Genomic DNA, 22968 nt, shown 5'->3' with positions numbered 1-22968 from the left:
TTGTTTGGAAGAGAGCCTTTTTAAATATGCTAATTTGCCTTGGTTTTCTAAACACACATATCATGTTATTGGCAGATATAACAATAAGGGATAATATATGATACATCGAGTATACATTCGTAATAATATGAATTCTCCTTTTGTTGTACAAGATTATGATCGTTTAGAGGGCAGCCATAATAATACAAACATTTTCTCATGTTCCTTAAAGAAACAAGTTCACTTCCAAGAAGGGGAGCATTGTTGGTTGCTACCTATGTCTGCTCGACCATCTATTCCTGCATTGTCTTTGGTTAGTTCTAATCTTTTGCAGGATAGTGTTGACATACATCGTGTGCATTTGGATCATGGAGTCTACATGCTTGCTGAAATTTTTATGCGAGATGACATGCTAGAAACTTGGAAATATGGTCACGTTCCTTCTCACAATTATTTCAGTTTTCTTTGTCCTCGTAACCCCGTTCTCCTTTATGTTGTGCAGGATCAGTTTCAAGCACAATCGACACCGAGGATGGCTTTTCATCAAGAAGGGGAGGATGATGAGGACATGACACCCATGCATATGACCATGTTTGGCGCATGGGATAGAGGGGAAGGAGGCCATCAAGGGTGTCCAAGTCAAGAAGGAGGCCCGAGGCTAATTCGGTTCGAGTCCCCGAGGTGGAGGCACAAAGCAACTCAAGTTCGAGTCTGCCTCGGAATCCAGGACCAGTCTGCCTTAAATTGGTCACCCAGGACGCATCCGGACTCCGTTTTCGATGATCCACATATGAATGGAAAGATAATTTGATAAGGAAGCCAATCCAAGTGGTTTCACATCAAAATATCTTCGGAATCAATGGGAATCATCGAAACAAATCAGTGTCCAGAATCTACCAGGGTCCTGCGACACCTTCTTTTGGTCCGTTGGACCGTGTATCGTGTTTGGGCCCATTAGGGGGCGCGTCTAGGGTAGGCGACGACCCTAAGACCTTTATAATCATATGCCGCCGCCGTCATTAGGTTTTGGGTTTTGTTTTAGATCAATCTGTCATTGAACAGTCACCGTTATCGGTTTGTAAGACCCCAACTTCGAGTGCTTAATCATTCATCTGCAATTGTCACTTTAATTGAGTTGCTTTTTATCTTGTTCTTGCTTGTGTTCTTCAATTTGCAGCAGGGATTAGCCTTCTTGGCGAGGTCAACCAGATTGTGACACGGTTGATAACTAGAGGAGATGTGGTGCTAAGGTTGCAGGGTTTGGGTCTTTGTGATCTGAAGCCAAATCGGTGTGTCGCTCTCCGAACAAATCGTTGTTTATCTTGAACTTGACGGAAGATCGGGATCCCCGTCTCCATTAGTCTCCCCCTCTATCGGTTTCTAAAGAAAGTCGACCATTTGGAATGGACACACGAGGCATAGGAGGCACTTGATAAGGTCAAGCAACTCCTGACAAAGGCCCCGATCCTAGTCCCCCTAACTAATAGGGAACCGCTCTTGCTATACATTCTGTCCACCACGCAAGTGGTCAGTGCCACCCTAGTGGTAGAGCAGGAAGAGGAGGGACACACCCTCAAAGTATAGCATCCCATGTACTTCATTAGCGAGGTCTTGTCTGATTTGAAGACTCGCTACCCCCAAATCCAAAAACTCCTATACGCCGTCCTTATAGCCAAGAGGTAGTTATGTCATTACTTTGAGTCACATCCGGTGATGGTTGTGATGTCTTTCCCTCTCGTCGAGGTTGTCCAAAACCGGGACACCACAGGAAGGATTGCAAAGTGGGCACTCGAGTTGATGGGTTAGGGTATTTTGTACAGCCCTTGGACGACCATCAAGTCCCATGTCTTGGCTGACTTCGTGGCAGAATGGACTAAGATCCAAATGTCGCCAGCGACTATCGACCAGGAGTACTAGATGATGTACTTCGATGGGTCGTTGATGAAGAAGGGGGCCAACATGGGCCTGGTTTTCGTTTCACCCCTCATAGTGCGCATGAAGTACATGGTCCGCATCCAGTTCTCTACCTCCAATAATGTGGCCAAATTTGAGACACTCATTAATGGCCTATGCATCGCTGTTGAGCTGGGAATCTATTGGCTCGATGTCTAGGGTGACTCCTAGCTAGTCTTCGACCAGGTAATGAAGGAGTCAAGCTTCCACAATGCCAAGATGGCTACGTATTGCCAAGAGGTCTGCTAGCTAGAGGACAAGTTCGATGGTCTCGAGCTCAATCACATCTCGAGGTGGCTCAATGAAGCAGCCAATGCATAGGCAAAGATGGCGTCCAGCCGAGAGCTGGTGCCGGTGGGCATTTTCGCCAACGACCAGTACAAGCCCTCGGTCCGCTATGAGGAGCTAGAATGAACTAGTGATAGGTCGCCGACCCTTGGCTTGGGGGCTGACCAACCCTCAGCTCCCTCTGACCTCGAGGTCATGGAGCTTGATGTAGACCTAGTGGTAGATCCCAACCCTCTTGATAACTATAGGACACCTTACCTCCATTACCTCCTCCGTGAGGTGCTACCGATGGAAAAAAACAGAGGCTCGATGGCTCGCGCGTCGCGCTAAGTCCTTTGTCGTTATTGAGGGGAGCTCTACAAGCGAAGCCACATCGAGATCTTTTAGCGTTGCATCCCCATCGAACAAGGGAAGTAGTTGCTAAGAGATATCCATGGTGGGGTCTGCGGGAACCATGCCATACCTAGGACCCTAGTCGGAAATGTGCTCCGACAGGGCTTCTACTGGCCGACCACAGTAGCCGATGCTAAACAGATTGTGCGCACCTATGAAGGGTGTCAATACTATGCTCGGCAGACCCACCTACCAGCCCAAGCACTCTAAACAATCCCCATCATGTGGCCATTGGTGGTTTGGGGGCTCGATATGGTTGGACCTCTCAAGAGAGCGCCCGAGGGCTATACGCACTTGCTTATCGCCGTAGACAAGTTTACAAAGTGGATCAAGGCTCGGCCGATCTCTATGATCAAGTCCGAGCAAGCCGTGTTGTTCTTCCTTGACATCGTCCATTGTTGTGGAGTCCTGAACTCCATTATCACAGACAACGACACGCATTTCACCGAAAAAGCTCCTCTAATTTTGCGATGAATACCACATCTGCATCGATTGGGCCACTGTGGCACACCCCCGCACGAATGGGCAGGTCGAGCACACAAATGACATGGTCTTACAAGGCCTGAATGTGGGGGTATGGCCCCCGGTACCCACAAGACAAGACATGGGCCGTGCCCCAAAGGTGGCCCAGCCCACAAGATCAAGGCGTGCACTGCAAGACTACATGAAGATGTGATTTATTGTATAATACCAAATAGGATATTTTCCTTGTAACCCTACCCCTCTAGAGTATATAAGGAGGAGTAGGGGTCCCCTAGTCGAGATATATCGAATCTGATACACAATCAATACAAAATAACAGAGCATAGGACATAGGGTTTTGTGTCACATTAATGGCCTAAACATGTATAAATCTTGTGTCTTGTGTCTCTGTTACCATCTGGTTTGTATCACGCGCACCTTCACCGATTCATCTACTATCGTGGGTATACCCCTCGGTAGACTGCCAACCAGATTTCATCGACGGTGGCGCACCAGGTAGGGGATGTGCGTGCTGATTCTGTGGCGAACCAGATGGGAATCTTTTCTTCAACCAACGTCACCGGCAACTCAGCATTCGGCGGCAACTCGACGTAGGCACACAGTGGATCACTTTGCTCGGTGAATGGCTACACGTGCTGGAGTCCGATGCCTTGCCATGTGCCTCCAACAGACGCAACACATGACAACAAGATCAGAGTCAAGCAATCTAAGAAAGCTAAGTCAAGTCCCTTCCTAATTAAATATCGTTATTATACTTCTAGATATATCCATATGTCTACATGATTTCAGTTGGGAGAAACCTAATCACATCTTGTTATTGCTTGTGATTTCTGATCGGATACACAAGGCTGTTTTTGTGGACACAACAACCAGCAATCAGGAAACATGGTCGGCGATGACGCGATGTGGAGCTATGTTTCCACCAAAGATGCTGGTCAACCATACAAGCTAATTGGAGTAGTTGAAGAGATATACAAGCACATATGCATCTGGATCTACACCACCATGCAGGCAACCTCACATATCTCAGGCATGCAAGGAAGATCTTGGACTATGCCCTCGCCTTAGTTAGACATGCTCTAGGACTTCACCTCCCCACGTGGATTGACTCTATTAGGCTTCGATTACATCTGTTCGCCTGTGACTTTACATACCCATCTAAGCTGTCAAATGAACCATCTGAGCCATCAAGCGAGCCGCTAAGTGAGCTGACTAGACTACTCATTCCGATCGCCTACTGGGTCATAATGATCGCTGTGAAGAACAGCATTATAACGACTGTGACCGCCGCTATGACGACAAGCCAGAAAGCTCGAGGGCCGGACAACTTCATCACCGCCGACCAGACGTTATGTCTAAAGATAAGTACCTTTTTACATATGAATATTTAATAAAGTTTTCGCCATGATGTTTCTTCATACTATTCTATACATGATTATTCTTCAAATGACTTTTCTCCATGTATACCATCTTAAAGATGACATACGTTTTTGCCTCAACGGCTCCTCGAACAACCATGTTTACGCTTATGCTCTCTAGAGACAGCCCTATCTCTGGCTTCTCCCTACACGTGCACGTGCACCTGCCCTCTGCGATATGGGTGGTCGGCAGCAGCTCCTCGGTGATGCTTGTCTTCCTACATGTACATGAGCTCCAGCGCTCTGCGTTACGGTTTACGAGCTAGCCGGGGCTGGGGGTACAACCAACAAACTAATAACTCAGGGCAGTTTATATTAAATATAAATACATCTCCAAAAGAAAACTTAATGTTTACAATATATTTAAGATATTCTTCATCAACTCGCCGACCAGCCATGTTCTCACTTGAGTTACCAGAAACAGCCCTGTTCTTGATCTCACTCCTACATGTGCACAAGCGCTAGCCCTCTACATTATGGGTGGTCGGCAGTGGCTCCTCGGCGACACCTGTGCTCTTATGTGTAAACGGGTGCTAAGCACTCTACACTATGGAGTATGGGCTAGTCGAGGTTGGTGATGCGATACAGAACCAACTGGTAGGAAGTTACTCATATTTAAAATATGAACACTTCATACAAACACAATGTCTATCTATTCCGCTTTGCTGCCTTCATCCCGAGTTCATATATTTATTTTTATATCATGTACTACCCATTCTACATATTTATTGCAGGATCATCATTTGGGTGGTCGCACCACCTGGCCTTCGGACTTCTCCGCCGATCAACTGGCCAGACCGCTAGGTTCATGGACTTCGTCGCCGACCAGTTGGTCGGACTATTCAGCGTTGACTTCTACTCAGCGCTCAATTCGCCGCTGACCGGTTGGCTGGGCTACTCGGTGCTCTATTCTTCGCCAACCAACTGGTCAGATTATCCATCGCTTCATCGTCCACTACGTTGGGGGCTCGCTAGCTAAGCTAGGGACTCCTTGCTGTTTGGATTATTCGTTGCTTCATCGCCAGCTAAGCTAGGTACTCCTTCATGCTTGGATTGTTCATTGCTTCATCATTCTCTACGCTAGGGGCTCGCCAGCTAAGCTGGGGACTCCTCAGCATTTGGATTGTTCATCGCTTCATCGCTAGCTAAGCTAGGGACTCAGTGTTCCGATTCTTCATGCAAGAGTTGTAAGCTAAGCTGGGGACTCCCTTAGTGGTCGGATCTTGCTATGTTTCATCGGTGTGCTATTAGCTTGCTCCATGCTATTCAGATCAGGGTGCTGATCTTGGGCAGCATGTTTGGTCTTGATACGCACATGTCAGATGATTTCGACAAGCTTTCAGATTTATTTTTCTTTGACCCTGCTACAAGATTTATTTCTTCATCTTCTAGTAGGCTCAAGGAATAAGTGACTACACTTCACCTAGCATTGAATGTAGTGCTCTTTTCTTGATTTACCCTCCTTATTGACTAAATCATGGATGATTCCTCGTAAACAGAGTCTAAGTGGTTACACTTCACCTAAGGTGGTGAATTTTCAAATTTTTATCTTGAGCCCCTTACATCCTTTTGGCAAGCCTTACATGGCTAAGTCCGAGATCTACGTACTAGTTAAACCGGTCGGCTTCAACTTTCACCGCTCAGTTGACCAGTTAAACTGGTCGGCTTCGACTTCCACCGCTCGGATCACCGGTTAAACTAATCGGCTTCATGTCAAACTGCTCGGCCTTGTTCAAGATAGTGTTGCTCAAAGGATACAAGGTGTTCAGGGACTAGCTAGGGGGGTATGGCCCCCGATACCCATAAGACAAGACATGGGCCGCACCCCAAAGGTGGCCTAGCCCACAAGATCAAGGTGTGCACCGCAAGACTACATGAAGATGTGATTTATTGTATAATTCCAAATATGATATTTTCCTTGTAACCCTACCCCTCTAGAGTATATCAGGAGGAACAAGGGTCCCCTAGACGAGATATATCAAATCTGATACACAATTAATACAAAATAACAGAGCACATAACGTAGGGTTTTACATCACATTGACGGCCTGAACCTGTATAAATCTTGTGTCTTGTGTCTCTGTTACCATCTAGTTCATATCACGTGCACCTCCACCGATTCATCTACTACCATGAGTATACCCCTCGGTAGACTGTCGACCAGATTTCATCAACACTCAAGACTAGGATCTTAAACCGGTTCAACAAGTTTGGCAGACGATCGGTCGTGGAGCTCCTAGCGGTGCTCTGGAATCTGAGGACAACCCCCATCCAGGCCACCGGCTACACACCCTTCTTCATGGTATATGGTTCTGAGGCTATCCTTTTGACCGACCTCGACTATGGAGCATCGAGGGTCAGGGCGTACAATGAGTAGGGAGCCGAGGCATCCCTTGAGGATGCCATGGATCACCTTGACAAGGCGCACAACATTGCCCTCCTCTGCTTTGCTAAGTACCAGTAGACGTTGCGCTAGTACCACAGCCGTCGGGTGCGGGGTCGGGCCTTCAACATCGGGAACTTGGTACTCCGCCTTGTCCAGAGCAACAAAAACCATCACAAGCTCCCTCCATTGTGGGAGGGACCATACGTCATCGCAGAAGTGCTCCACCCCAGCACCTACACGTTCAAGACCATTGATGGCAAGGTCTTTGTTAATGCATGGAACATCGAGCAGCTATGTCATTTTTACCCTTAGCATATGCATGTACCCATGAAAACTAAGAACAGTGTTTCTAAAATACAAAAATGCTTTCTTTTTTGCTATCTCATCCTCAAACCTTAGTGATACCCGACCCCAGCAATGACATGGGGTCGGGCCTCACTCAGACGCTGATAAGAGCATACCTATTCAGAAACAATCGCTGTGCCCAACCCCTTCTCACATTAAGATCTAAAAGCGAGAGCTGTGGAAATGAACACTGAGTAAAGTTGGTTGGACTGCAAGGAACCTATGCCCTAGTGGCTATGGCGTTACTGCTCACCAGCATGATCAGGTTTCTTTCACCCATGCCTTAAGCTTTGTAGCCTTAACAATGGAAAAGGGTTAGAATGCAGTAACCTTTTTATAACACAAAAGAACTAAAACTTGTTTATTTATTACAAGACCACCAGTTCATTTATCTCACTAACTAATTTTTTGAGGGGATGATCTCATCCTCTATCTTGGCAGATAACTCCTATGCCAGAGGGGCCACCTCCTTCTCAATGTCCTCCAGCTCAGCGTCGGAGTAGCCAGGCGTGAAGCCTTGTCTCATCGTCACTAGATCGATGTTCTTATAGTGAGAGTGAGCGATTGTGAATGACCAATTGACGCCAAAGTAGAGCGCGCTCCTAACAATGTCATGCACCTAATCCATGATCTAGATTGTGCGAACCATGAGCGAGCTTGTCTCTTGCATTGAGGCCAGCTCAAGGTCACTGCAGACCAGTCAGACGGCGCATGTAGGGCATCATGCTCTTCACTATCCTTTAGGAGGGTGGCCTTCACCTCACCAAGCTCCTTCTCTAGGCTGCATCTCTTCATCACCTCCGCCATGAGCCTGCCATCAAATCCTATGCAAGTCACATGATAACCACGTCAAAGGACTCACCATGGGTTCTAGGGAAAAGGACAACAAGGAAAAATAGAGGATTACCATCCACGTCTGCCTGGAGCTTGCGCGCCTTGTCATGTCGCTGGGTCACCTCGACCTCTTGGTTCTAGATCTGCTCCCAATGCTGATTGACCTCCATGGCGAGTCTGGCGATCACTGCTTCCACCGTAGCCTTCAAGTCCTTTTCTCCTCGGAGCTCGCCCTCTAGGAGGTAGATCCACTGTTGGGCGTCACCACGCTCCTGATGAGCCAGGTCGCTCTCTGTGAGGAACCCCTCTATGGTTTAGAGTAGGTCATCTTGCCCCTTCCATAGCCACTCAGCCTCCTCCTCGTCCACGCGCATCCTCTCAAGCAGGGCCATGAGGTTCTCCCCAACCTCTTAGGCATCAATGTGAGCCTCCGCTTCCTTGATCCGAAGATTAGCCAACTCCTGGCAAACGGGAGCAAGATCAACCACCTCCTAACAGGCGACAGTGAGCTATGCTTCTATTTCCTCACGCCACCGCTTCTCTTCGATGAGGTGGTCCCAAACATCCTTCTTGCGATGAAGGAATAAGGCCTTCTCCTGGCTACGGTCCATGAGAGACTACGGAGAGGACATGAGTTAAGAGGCACAAAGGAGAGAGATGAAGGTCAGAGACACAGACATGATGTACTTGGCTGACCGGTGTGACGACGTCCTATAGTGAGTTCAGCATGGTGGTCGGGGTGTTGACTGTGATCCTGACCCCCGAGTGAACATGCCCCCACTCCCTCTCCTCTGCGGCGTCGTCGAGTGCAAAGAGCGTCACCCCTAGGGTTCACCAGTCGGACAACCGGATCTAGAGTCCTCCCTAGGCATGCGGGTCACTGCTGACCTAGACCTTATGCCAGGACGCCACAGCACCGATCCCAGGCAGTGTCGATCCCTCTCACGGCAGCAACTCCTCTAGGATGGGCCCTCCAGTAGTAGAGGGGATGGGTGACATGGATGAGGAAGCCTGTCCCACCATCATGCCCACTAAGGATGCACTGGCCGTGCCACCATGGGTGTGGCCGTATGCACGGATGATGGCCCCAGCTGTGTCGCCTCCACCAACGATGTCGTGGCTGCGCCTGGCCGCGCCATGTCCACCGACACCTCGAGTGCGGCCTCCCCCATCTGCCACACCGTAGACTCGCCCGCCTGCATAGACAATAGCTCTGGCCACGTTGTCCCCATGCTGCACCCACCATGGGTGCCCCGGATGTGCCCTCCACCGCCTGCCATCCTGTAGACGCAACCGTCGATTGTGCCTCTCCGGTGGACCCCATAGTCACCCCGGCGACGGTCCCACCGGCCTCCAGCATGGCACTAGATGGGTCTTGGTGTGCCTGTCGAAGGGTGAGAGTCTTTTTCGATGCCAGCTTTAGGAGGGTCCAATGTCCTCCAATGCCACAGAAGGCGCTACGGTTAGATCATGGCAAAAAATTCGTTAGAAAGAAAAGGACAAAGAATTCTTAGCCTACGTTGACGCCACTAGGCGTTAACATTTCGAGGCCGCCCCACTAGACCTTGGCTATGACTCCTCATCGAGCTACTGCTTTGAGACCTCCCTTTGCTTAGGAGGCTCGAATGAGGCAAAGCCGCTAGCTCCCCTCAGCTCTGGGGCACCGTAGAAGACCCAGACAGAGTGGGGTGACTCACTCTCGCCATCTCTGGGGGTGTGTCCTCCCCCTCTTACTCCAAGAGATGCCACCAAAAGGACCCTGCCTATGGCGAAGGTGGGTCCTTGTCCCCGCCAGCCAGATCATCCCATGGGATGGGTGACCCAAAGCTGTCGTCCTCCTCCTCCTCCTATTCTTCCTGCACCTCTTCCTCCTCTGATGAGCCTTGGCGCCGCTTCCCTTACTGTAGCTTCGCCCGCTCCTTCACCCACCATTTCTTCTCCTTGTTGTCCTTATCCTTCTTCGTCCGCTCATCTGCAGCATGGTTTGCCGCCCTCATGGCCATGTGCTCCGGTAGCGGTGCGATAGAGGCGCAAAAGCACAAATCCGCCGGTAGCTCGATAAAGCCTAGCTCTGGCCGTATCATCGGATGTCCTAGGATTGAGAACACGGTGTCAAACTCATCCGTCGCCTCCTTGATGCACTACACAATCTCGCTGTTGTGAAGCGGCCCCTAGGCAAGCACCGTCCCACTGAGTTCCACAACCAACATCATCTCGAACAATGAGAGGGCGCGCGCCATCAGTGGCGCCACCCTCCTCGCATGGTATGCTCCAATGACACCGACCCCACGAAGGCCATGGCTCCTTAGGGATGTGATGGCCTCAAGGATGTCGCACAACCTCTTCTTTTTCCTTGTCAGGTGGCCCGCACGGCCACATCGGTGGTGCCTCTTTGATCAAGCGCCCGGTGAAGTCCGGCAAGGGGCAGTGGGGTCTTTCTTTAAGTAGAACCACTGTGCGTGCCACCGCTTGTTGGATCTAGATAGGTGGTAGGGCATGTACTCGGTCACCCACTGCCCTCGGAGGTGGATGCCCGTGTATGCCCTCGGCACTGGGATCTCCCTACCTCTATCCTTGTTCCTATGCAGGGAGATGGCAAAGAAGTACCTCCACAACTCGAAGTGTGGCTCAATCCCTAGGTACCCATCGCACATTATGATGAAGGCCGTGACATGCTAGATCCCATTGGGGTTGAGGTGCTGCAGCTTGATCTGGTAGTGGTGCAGCAGCCCCAGAAAGAATGGATGAGGGGGGATCACAAGCCTGCGCTCATGGAAGGGTACAAAGGAGATGATGTAACCATTAGGTGGTATCGGCACCTCCTCATGGCCGGGAACTAGCCACTCCATCATGTCAGTCCTCCCACAAAGAAGATCATGCTTGATGAGACCCTCCATGTGTACGTGGGTGACATCAAAGCAGTGCCACAACTCCATGAAAAGCAAAGATAGAGAAGCAATGAATTTTTGGCGGCGGTGGAGAAGTGAAGGCTATGAATCTATGGCGCTGGCAGCGGATTAGCAAAGGCAGCAGATCTGAACGACGACAGCGGAAAGGCAGAGAAGGCAAGGTTGCAGTTTAGCGTACCAAAACATGAAGTGGGAGGCTGTTATTTATAAGGCAGGGTGAGGTGAGAGGCGAATTGTCTGCCTAGATTTACGCACCCGCTGTGCCACATCACATCACCCCCTCCCCCTAAAGATTGTGCGCACGCTACCTCTGGTCACTCCCTTGAAGGACGCGCCAGATGATGGTTCACCTGATAGATGGACCAAGAACCATCGCATGTAAGGAAGGCATACGGGGCTAAGAACGCTCCCACGACCCATTACACCCCACGAGATCGAAGGTTGGCCCAACGATGGGTTCACAACTGCTCTAGGGCACCTTTAGAGCGAGGAGTGGAAAAGAATGGGCCTACTAGCGGCCAATACCCAAGCGCATGAGTGCTACAGGCATCCCAGCCCACGTTAGAGTCCTAGCTAGTGCGCTATCCATGGTTTTTCCTCAAAGAAGGGCAACGAGCCCTTGGGACCGGATGAACAAATCCAACAACTATATGGACTAGCTGTCAAGAATCTGGAGTCGGTCACTGGCTGACCCATGTCGGACCCCCGCAAATGGGACGCTGGGGCCCCACTCGATCCAGCCTATTAATAGTTAACCGAGCACCATGGCTCGTCCACCAAGGAAAACATGTCATGGCTTAACCCCTCCATTTTGTCGAAAAAACACGTTAGGGAGAACGATTGAAAGACGAGGCGACATGTCACGGAACCGACCAATTTATAAGAGCACAAGTACAAAAACAATCGCCGAAACAATCAAATTCTCGCACTTGAGCCCATATAAACCCAGTAGTCAACTGAAACCACGAAGGATTTCAAACCAACTTGCATACAACCAAGATCACAGTAATTCAACATAACACATCACACGTTACAACATTTCACAACCAGTTTGCAGATAGATTACAACACCTCAGAGTCATAGTTATTACAAACCAAGTCTTGTAAAGTAGCGGAAGCAAATAGTTTAACTCACACACATGAGTTCAAATACAAGTACCAGCTTGCCGATCACATCCCATAAAAGCATTCGGATAAGATAAACAGAGATCATGCCTGTGATCTAGTCTTCGTCACCCGCCGGGTGGAGACAATACTTACAGAAGCCCTGATAAAGAAGGTCATCTATAACAAGAGGGAATAAACCCTGAGTACGAGAATATACTCAGCTAGACTTACCCGTCGAAAACCAAAATAAATGACACCAAGGATCAAGCATAGCTTAATTTAGTGGATCTAGCTGACACTTTCTTTTTGCGGAAAAGCATAAGTAATAATGATTAACTTTTAACCTAAGCTAGCAGTGACTTTAAGCCATTAACCTATCATCTATATTAGCACCTGTACTAAGCAATCACTTGATTAAGATATAAACATTAATAACCATAGCAGGTATAAATCGTGGCAACATTATCATCATCATCCATTTAACCATATCGTTAAATTAATTGAATCTACATTGCCGCTGCTCAGTCAAGTTCACACTATCTAGGAGAGACGGCGATTCGAATCTATTCCTATCCAGCTGGAGGGGTATTCCTAAACACAAACCCTGCTTCCCCCGTTAGGGTCGCAATCAAAGTCACCTTTGGTACAACTATGGAGTCGCGAGTCTGAACAGATCAGCATTCTCAGAGAACCACTCTACCAAGAGTGATCGGGACTCTAACCCGCCTTGGCCTTACACCAATGGCTCTTTGCACATCCTTACTACCTTCAAAATGCGTGCCACTACTCGCGTTCCCGGCCTGAGTCGAGCTATTAGGCTTCATGGTCGAAATGAGTTATCTGGCCAGCTAAGTGTTAGGCTGCGTTCAACATAACATGAGGACGTACAGCGTATCAGTCCTTAAATGACACAGATGGAGTCACTATGTCCAACTCTACACAAGCCTCCGCCCGGTCTTCATTCATTATTAACATGTTTCTTTTCCATGATAGCAAATATAGCCAACCGTGATCCACCACATCCTAAAGCTCGCAAGTGGCAGGAAATCACCTGACTTCTACCGCACTAAGCATGGCTAAACATTTACCCGTTCTTGAACTTAAATAGGATTCAAGTGTGATATCTGGACAAGGATAGATATATAATGCAACAATTGGTTCCAACCAATTCCTATACTTAATGCATCATCAACAATAAAAGATACTCAAGATATTTGTAAAAACAAGGGAGGCTTAATATGCTCCGGGGCTTGCCTTTTAGGAAAGAGGATGGGCGGTGGTCAGGGCACTCGGGCAACTCCTCCTCAGCGGCTGCTTCGTCGATTGCCTGAACCTCAGGCTCCTCCTCCTAGCTCACTCCCTCGAACTCTAGAAGCGTCACTCCCTCCAGCACACCTATTGCATGTATGCACAAGATAAATATCATGGATGCACATGAACGAAGTTAGGAATGCTCGGGGAATGCACATGCTTACTGCAGTCCGCATTTTCCGACTTAAGCTCTATTCAAATCACGTTAACTTACCAAGTTTATACAACCTAATGTACAATTGCTCATCTTCAGTTAAGGACCTAGCACCTGCACCTAAGCATGTTCTCAAGTTAGGCTAGCACCTAAACAATCCACAAGAACATTGCAACAAGGCATACACACAAACATTCGTATTTCCGCAAAACAGGAACTATACAGCGGTATAGTAAACTGATCATAACCGAAGATCTACAAATCAAAATGATAGGCAAGAAGACAATTTGGAAATCTTATGAAATTGTCTACAATTCATTTTCAGACCTCAAGGCATGATTCCAATCTTTACCAGTTCGAATTTACAGAGCCACACAATCAGGTCCAAACAAGACAGAGAGCAAGCAAAACTGTGATCCAACTTTGAACGACTGTAACTCCTAAACTACTAGGCCAAATGCCACCAAATTTTAACAGGATCTAGATACATAAGTTATATACAACTTTTGTATTCACCACTTTCCCAGAAAACCAAATTATCATAGTGAACTTTGCAAATTTCCCAGAACTGTCCAGAAAGACATAATGCAAGAAAATAATTATTAACTTATGTTGTAAACATATACTTGGACAAAACCAACTTTACTCACTTATCACACATATCATAAGAACACCAGAAAGTAAAGTGTTCACCACCAATTCATTTCTTTTAATGCCTTTCTTAATTTATTTAATTATTTAAGAGGAATGATAAACATATATGAAAACTACACCATTTAATCTACAAAAATTACAGTAGGTACTACATGCTCCAAGTAGGCTACTGTAAAGATTTCACATCATTTGAGCAAGTATCACATCCTACACAAAAATGACAAGGCATAAAGGCTTAAAATGACATAAATAGGAAACCCTAGTGAAAAGTTTCAAGCAACAAATTTTATATTTTTCTTAGCATCGTTATGGTACTAGGACAACCTCCAATAAATTTCATGGTCATTGGATTCATAGATAAATTACTAAAATTCACACAAGGATCATCCAATGATAAAAGGAAAATCTATAACTCAAAAACCAGACCTGCACTTACTCTCAAATTTTTACCAAAGCTTCTAGTCATCAAGAAGAGCTCACCATCAAAATTTCATAATTTTTGGAGCACAGGAACTCAAGATATAAATTAAATAACTTTGCAGTCATTTAAAAACATATTTCAAGTTTCAATTTAATTCTTCTAGAAATTCTACTGCAAGTGTTCATGTTATATTTTTCTAAATACTACACTTCACCATGATCTTAACAAAATTGGAACCACCCAATTTGGATCTACAAAACTAGAGATACAAATTTTACAAAACAACATTCAAAACTGAACAAATGAACTATCCTTCTAATATTTAGTCACTGCCAGGCGGGGTCCACCGGTCAGCCGGGCCCACGCATCAGTGAAACAAAAACAGGGGAGGCGGCTTGCTCGACGCGGATCGGCGTGGGAGCGGCGCTAGCTCGCCGGCGGCGACTTCTCCGGCGACGGCATCGGTACTACAAGCATAGCCACTACATCCCGAACACACTGAGCTAACTAATTGGGCCTATGGCCGGAGCTAGCGACTACGGCGGCGGCCATGGCGGTGCAGCGGAGCGGCTCGACAGCATAGCACCGGGGCTGGCTGTGAGGGCTCAATCCAAGGTTGTGCCAAGAATCTAGGGTCTACGGTGAATCTAGTGCACATGCTAGCGAGGTAAGGGGTGGTCGGAGGCGAGCTGGCCATGGTGATGAGATGCGGCGGTGAACGCCGGAGAGGACCGCACGCGGCACGATGGCTTACCAGGCGCTGCCAGTGAGAAAATGCGGGCGCGGGGTGACGGTGGAAGCACAATGGAGCTACTGCGGTGGTGATTGAGTGATGAGGCGCAGGCTTGTGCCATCAATGGCGACGACGGTGAGCTGTGCTGCGCGGTGTTGCTATGCTGCTGCGGGAGAGACGAAGGAGGAGGCAGGGAAGGCAAATGTGAGCTAGGAGGGCAGAAGGACGTGGCCTCTTGCGGTGGACAGCGGGCAGCAGCGCCAGGCCAGCCATGGCGCGTGGTGGCCACACGGTGGCAGAGGCCTGTGGCCGGTCGGCACTATAGCCGTCTGAAAATTTCGTTCAGTTGTTCAATGGTGCCGACTGATAGCGCAATTTCCTCAATCCATATCTTCTAAACCGTGATGATCTAGCTCATGGCATAGTTGACAAAGTTGGAGATCTACATGAGGGCTACAACTTTTATAATTGGAGCTTGAGCTAGTTCGGCTTGGTTTTGGAGATACAAGGCTCCAAACATCGACACATGAAACTGAAAACCAGTTCCAAGACTTAGAAAATTTCAGAGTTTCTAAATAGATCTCAAAACTGACTTGTGGGCCCTTTTTGAGCATGTTCTGCACATTTTCATGAGATGGTCATAAAATAGCTTTTGTTCCTCATAAAGTTTGCTACAACTTTTCTTTAGGTTGCTCAGACATGCAAACACTTCAAGCTATACTTTTTAAACAGTCAAACAAAGGAGCTCTAGGGGTCAACACTAGTCAAACCATGACTTGGAAACATAATTAGACACTAAGGTCAACATGAACATTGTTCCTAATGACATTCAAAGTGTAGCTAAGTTGTTTAAGAGTATAATTAGCCACACCACACATTGATCACACCAAAATCAAGCATCACATGCATTGAAACAAGGAAAAACAAGTGAATTGCTACTTTTGTTTCAAAGCCATGTTTCATATGTTTCATGAGTTTGTGGCATAGTACTAGCTAACCATGTTTCACTAAAGTGAGTTGTACATGTTGCACTTGAGTGTTGCACACTATTCATTTCCTAAAACAAACACATGGAATATAACAATATGTTGCAATGTTTCAAAAGCATGTTTCATACAATCTAAGCTCATGAATGGATGAATGATGCTCATGTTTATGAAATGCAAGTGCAAATGTGAAAGCCAAACACCTAGGGTGTTATAGCCCTCCCCCCTTATAAAAATCTCGTCCCGAGATTTGACATGCGTACCATTGTTGATAGAATTCCTTATAACCTTCCCTCAAATAATCTTCTCTTTCCCACGTTGCATCGCGTTCACTACCCTGATTACTCCATATGACCTTGTAAAACTTGACCACCCGACTCTAAGTCACTCGCTCACAAGTGTTAATTACTCGGACGAGTTTTTCTTCAAAAGTCAAATCAGATTTTAACTCGATATCCCCTAGTGGAACTCTCTCTTTAGGGACGCGAAGGCATTTCTTCAACTAAGATACGTGAAAGACATTGAAGATAACACTCATCTTAGGAGGTAATTGGATCTTGTATGCTACCTTACCACTTTGTCTAATGATTTGAAACGGACCAACATATCTTGGCGCAAGCTTTCGCTGCACACCAAAGCATTGGACACTCTTCATGGGTGAGACTTCCAGATAAACAAAGTCTCCAACTTCGAACTCGATAGGTTTTCTACGACGATCAGCATAACTTTTCTGCCTAGCTTGAGCTGTGGCCATATGGTTTTGAATAGTATGGACTTGTTCTTCGGCTTCTTGAACAAAATCAATTCCATAATATCTCCTTTCACCGGCTTCAACCCAATTCAACGGGGTTCTACACTTTCGGCCGTACAAAGCTTCAAACGGTGCCATCTTGATACTCTCTTGATAACTATTATTATAAGAGAATTCAGCTAGGGGCAACCACTTTTCCCATGAACCCTTAGATGAGATGACATACGCTCTCAACATATCTTGTAAGATTTGATTCACTCACTCAGTTTGCCCATTGGTTTGTGGATGATAGGCAGAACTTCTTACTAACTTAGTTCCCAATAATCCGTGTAAGTGCTCCCAAAAGAGAGCAGTGAACTGTGATCCTCTATTAGAGACAATAGTGCGAGGTATCCCATGAAGTCGGACTATCTAATTGAAGTACAACTCCGCATATTCAGTTGGATGGAAATCTATGCGGACAGGAATGAAGTGTGCAGACTTGGTCAGACGGTCTACAATCACCCAAATAGAGTTAAAATTCCTCTAAGTAGTAGGGAGTCCAATAATAAAATCCATACTTATCTCCTCCCATTTCCAACCTAGAATAGAGAGTGGCTGAAGCAATCCAGCCTTCATGTGTACAACTTTAACTCGACAACACATGTCACACCTAGCCACATAAGTGGCTATCTCTGTCTTTATCTTGGTCCACCAAAAGTGAGGCTTCAAATCATGATACATTTTGCTACTACCAGGATGAATAGATAATTTCGAGGAATGTGCTTCAGATATGATTTGATTTCTAAGCTCTCTATCCTTCAGAACCACTAACCTATCCTTGAACCATAACACATCATTCTCATCTACCCAAAAATGCTTGGTTTCTTGCTCTTTCATCTTGCACTTGATGTGGAACACACCTGGATCTATCTTCTGTAGCTCAATAATTTGACTCTATAGAGTACAACTAATAGTGATGTTGTGAAAGACTGCAGGATGTAGGAGTTGGACAAATGGAGGTCACTTTTAATCAAAGAGTGGCAATGAGATTTCTTGCTCAAGGCATCTGCAATGATGTTTGCCTTGTCACGATGGTAGTGCACTTGTAGGTTGTAATCCTTGATCAACTCGAGCCATCTTCTCTGATGCATATTCAACTCAGGTTGAGTGAAGATGTACTTAAGACTTTTATGATCAGTGTAGATGTTGCACACATTGCCAAGCAAATAATGTCTCCAAGCCTTCAAAGCATGAACAACTGCAGCGAGTTCTAAGTCATGCGTAGGATAGTTCACCTCATGCTTTTGAAGTTGGCAAGAGGTATAAGCAATGACTCTACCCTCCTGCATAAGAACACCTCCTAAACCTATACCTGATGCATCACAAAACACATTAAAAGGTTTCTCGATATCTGGTTGCACCAAAATCAAAGCCAAAGTTAGAAGGGTTCACAGGGTGTGAAAAGCCGCATCACACTCGGAAGTCCAGACAAACCTCATGTCTTTTTGCAGCAACCGAGTCATAGGCTTGGCTATTTTAGAGAAATCCAAGATGAAGCGACAGTAATAGCCAGCCAATCCTAGAAAACTCCAAACCTCATGCACCAAGATTGGAGCCTTCTAGTCCAACACTTCTTGCACCTTGGTGGGATCCACCATAATTCCACCATCGAATAATACATGCCCGAGAAAAGATACCTCACGAAGCTAGAATTCACACTTGCTAAACTTTGCATACAGTTTGTGTTCACGTAATCTAGTGAGAACCACTCACAAATGTTCAACGCGGGCTTCTTCATTCTCAGAATAGACCAAGATATCATCTATAAATAACACCACAAATTTATCCAACTCGAGCATAAACACCGAATTCATCAAATACATGAAGTGTGCGGGGGCATTGGTCAATCCAAAAGACATAACAACATACTCATACAGACTGTATCTTGTAGAGAATGCAGTTTTTGGAACATCCTCAGGCTAAATTTTGATTGGATGATAACTAGATCTCAAATCAATCTTGAAAAAGACTTTTGCTTTAGACAACTGATCAAATAAGATATCTATGCGTGGTAGAGGGTACTTATTCTTGATTGCGATTGCATTCAAAGGCCTATAATCTACACACATGCATAGTGGTTGATCCTTCTTCTTCACAAAGATAGCTGGACACCCCCACGGAGACAAACTAGGACGGATAAGGCCTTTCTTTAGAAGTTCATTCAACTGGGTCTTAAGTTTGGCTAGTTCGTTGGGAGGCATTTTATAAGGCCTTCTAGAGATGGGTGTTGTACCAGGTAGCAATTCTATCTTGAACTCCACGTCCCGATCTGGGGGCAACCCTGGCAAATCATCGGGAAAAACATCTAGAAAATCACACACTACAGGGATATCTGCCATAACCTTTGCTTGCACCGCATTAGCCGCACAAGAAAGATTGATGTCCCTGGGTAGCAGCACTAGAAAACCTTCCTAATTACAAGGATCTCTGAGCATGACTACTCTAGTCAATGTATCAATAAGCACCCCATGACTGCTCATCTAGTTCATTCCCAATATCACGTAGATACCCAGCCCCAGTAAAACTACCAGATCAACCTAGTAACTTTGTCCCTCTATCTCAAGTTGCACGTCCTTGACTACGAGTTTGGTTAGGATAGTACCACTGGCAGCCCTAATACAATAACCCTCACCCTCAATAGTGTATGTTTTCTGCATAAACTTGGATACAAATGCGGGACTAATAAAAGAATGCGAAGCACCCGAATCAAATAGTACAACTGCAGGGTGTTGATCAACCAGAAACTTACCAGCAGTTACTACCTCTCCTGAAGGAATATCAGCAATATTAGTGTGGTTCACCTGCCCCTGACGGCCACCTTGGTAATTATTCTTTTTAGAGTAAGGACACTCCCTTGCCTAGTGACCTGTCTTGTTGCAGTTCCAGCATGGCATGTTGCTTGGAGGAACCTTGGAGCTGCCTTGACTAGTAGTGCCCTTTGGAAGAGCAACTGTAAAAGCCTTGCGAAATCCAGTCCTGCCTGGATTCTTCTTCTGCGGTGGGCGGAACTTAGCAGCTGATGCCGGAGGACAGAATGGAACCTTATGTGTGACTGGAGCCTTGGATTGTGAGGCACCCACCTTATAGGCTCTCTTGCGATTCTTTGAAGCAGCATACACAACATTGTTGTTCTCTTGAGATAAAGCATCACTAACAAACTCATTAAAATAAGCACACTTACAATTTCCCATAGTCTTTATCAATTTGGGGCTAAGTCCCCGCTTGAAACTAGCGATCTTCTTAGCATCAGTGTCAAAAAAACTCAGTAGCATACCTTGCAAGGTTATTGAAAGCCTACAGGTATTCATTCAAGCTCTTGTTCCCCTGTGTTAGCTTCATGAACTCCGTATGCTTGATTGCCATGAGACCAGGAGGAATATAATTTCCCCTAAAGGCAGACTTAAACTGATCCCAAGTGATTTGGGCATTAGCGGGCATAGTGGACCGATAATGACTCCACCAAATACCAGCTGGCCCATGTAGTTGGTGAGAAGCATATTTAGTCTTCAGCACTTCTATCAAGCGAGGCAAATAGAATTTCTGCTCAAGAGTGTTCTGCCACTCATCAGCTTGGAGGGGCTCTTCAGCCTCCTTAAAGATCGGTGGTTTAGTGTCAAGGAAATCTTTGAAGTCGCTATACTGATTTGGTTCTGGTCCTTGGCGTGCACCCCGACCATCACGATTTGCAATCGTGCGGAGAGCCTCAGCCATAGTGCACTGTCCTTCAGCAAGAATTGCCATCAATTCCGCTGGTGTGGGTGGTGGTGGTAGTGGAAGATCATCATCATCACCAGCCGTACCAGTGGAACGAGTGCGAGACATCTGCAACAATGCACAACCAGCAATTATTAGTGATGTTAGCACATTGGAGAGGAACAATGTAATTACGCCAAACTGAATTTACTGGAGAGAATGTAAAATTCATACAATAAATAGAGGCAATAATTCATTCTCCAATCACCACATCATCAATTAGATTACTAGCGCCATATGTGTCGTAGAACCGACCAATTTATAAGAATACAAGTATAATGGCAATCCGCAAGCGGTTGCACTGTCATACTTGAACCCATATAAACCCGGTAGTCCGTCGAGTACCACGACGGGTCTCGATAAACGATTTACAACAACCAAGATCGTACAGGATTCAACATACATGCCACATATTACATAAAGTTCACAGATACTTTTCATCCTCAGAGTACGAATAGAAAGTTATTACAAACCGAGTTTGATAATTAAAGCGGAAGCAAATAAGTTTGAAGATAAGTTTCCAACGTAGTTTGATACAGTGCCAGGCCAGATCACGATCCACAAAAGCAAAGATAGGAATTACTAAGGAAGCCTGCCCAAGGCTTACTCCTCATCCACAGCGGGATAGAAGCAACTCTTGCAATAACCATGATACACAGTGCCATCTGCAACAATGGGAAAATAAACCCTGAGTACGAGAAGGTACTCAGCTAGACTTACCCGTCATGAACCAGAAATAAAATGACTCCAAGGATCATGCAAGGCTGTAGAAGTGGACGGAACTTGACAACATTTTGCGAAAAAGGCAATTACCCGTTGTACAATTATGATTCCTTTATCAAGTTAATTATAACTAACCATTTCTAGATTAGCAACTATCCTGTGCCAAACATGTGGTATATCATTTAGAAGCATCCAATAGTAACCATAGCAGGTATTGTAATTCCATATTCCTCTGAACCATCATGTTTCATAACACAGTTACTACGATGTTGGAGCTAGCCAAGTTTCTCACTATCCGGGAGAGACGGCGATTCGAATCGATTTCTACCAGCTGGGAAATTTATTCCTAACACAAACCCAGATCTACCAGCCACGATAGTCTTAGGTCACCTTTGGTACAACTCCGGTACACATTTCGCGGGTTCGTACTGCGCCGCACAATCTGGAACACCAGATGCCAGGATGCTCAGGCCAAGCCTGCCCTTGGGCTCAGTCTGATCGTTCCCCGGAAGGAGCGCACAACAGAACGATTCCCGGCCTGAGTTGAATTACTCGGCTTCGCGGTCGGAACGAGTTATCCGGCCAGCTAAGTGAGAGGCATGCGTTCAATCTTGTCAGAAGTTCCAACAACGGTACGGTCCTTGATCGACACAGACGGGGATAAGTCCACACCCAAGACCTCCATGCCTTGTTGCTTCCCTATCGACTTCCCGTCCGGTCTCAATTTACTTTTACCTCATGGTTCTGTTCCACGATAGCAGATATAGCCAACCGTGCTCCGGTATCCACCTATATCTCGCAGGTGATAGGACATCACCCGACTTCTACCGGTCTAAGCATGGCTAAGCATATATATTCGATCCTGGACCTATACCGGTTAAAGGTGTAATATCTGGACAAGGAATGTACATGCATCAAGTGGTTTCATTCAACTCTTATAACCTAATGCATCAATCATAGATACGTAAGTAAACATTTGTAAATTACTGGGAGACTTATAATGCTCCGGGGCTTGCCTCGCAGAAAGGAAGTAGGGCGATGGTCAGGGCACTCCGGCAGCTCTTCAGGGTTCTGCTCCACGCCTTCGGGAGCTGCGGCTTGCGGATCCTCCTGCGGGTTCCCTTCCTCTGCTTCTTCGAATTCCAGCAACGTGATCTCTTCCTCCGATCCTAGATGCATGAGTATGGTATAAGTATTACGAATGCATATACGTTAACAAGTGCATCACGTTGTTTGAGTAGGTGCATATCTCTTCTCGCTTACTACTTAACTACTTCTACAAAGCATCGACTATGCCACAAACAGTATCTACTTGTTTCACTCATAACTGGAGTTCTACAATTCC

The sequence above is a fragment of the Miscanthus floridulus genome, chromosome 18, assembly GCF_019320115.1.
Source record: "Miscanthus floridulus cultivar M001 chromosome 18, ASM1932011v1, whole genome shotgun sequence".
Taxonomy (NCBI): domain Eukaryota; kingdom Viridiplantae; phylum Streptophyta; class Magnoliopsida; order Poales; family Poaceae; genus Miscanthus; species Miscanthus floridulus.
This window is presented reverse-complemented; position numbering follows the sequence as displayed.